Source organism: Trachymyrmex cornetzi, unplaced genomic scaffold (assembly GCF_001594075.2).
Source record: "Trachymyrmex cornetzi isolate Tcor2-1 unplaced genomic scaffold, Tcor1.1 scaffold37, whole genome shotgun sequence".
Lineage (NCBI taxonomy): Eukaryota > Metazoa > Arthropoda > Insecta > Hymenoptera > Formicidae > Trachymyrmex > Trachymyrmex cornetzi.
Genome location: NW_017298429.1, coordinates 535322 through 536037, shown reverse-complemented (window position 1 = coordinate 536037; position 716 = coordinate 535322).

Genomic DNA, 716 nt, shown 5'->3' with positions numbered 1-716 from the left:
AACGGCTGATGAGTGACGGCAGAGGAAAACTTGAAAGTTGAGACTCCTGAGAGGGACCACCCCACGATCTTTTGGAATCTTTTTCACGGGATCTTCGAAATCCCTTAGCTGCACACTACTGCGCCAGTACATCCATTTTCGAATTGAGTACTACGTAGATTGAAGAACGACTGACATTATCGACAATTGATATAAATCTGCGATTTATTAATATAAATATTTGGATAATACATTATTAAATTTACGATTTTTTATTATATAAATGCTCCATAACCAAATATATTTTTGTAATGCTATAATATCTTATATATTGCCATAAAATTACAATTTTTTTTCTCTACAGTTATCATCTCTATTCATGATAATCAAACTGGGACGATAACATTAAAATCATAGTTTTTAATAAAATTCGAGTACTATTAGGTTTTAAATATGTATACATGCTACGAAACTAATAAATCATAAAATTATATATATATGTATATGTATATATGTATGTATGTATATATTATATGTATATGTATATGTATATATATATATATATATATATGTATACAGTTTAGTCCGCTCTATCTATACAAAAGTGATTGGCAATGGAACTTACCAATCACTTTTGTGTAGATAAAGCGGACTAAACTGAGTCGAAAAGTCCTGTACCATTTTTCAATTTTCGCAATAGTTAATAAGATATTAATTACTAAAAATTGCAAAATATT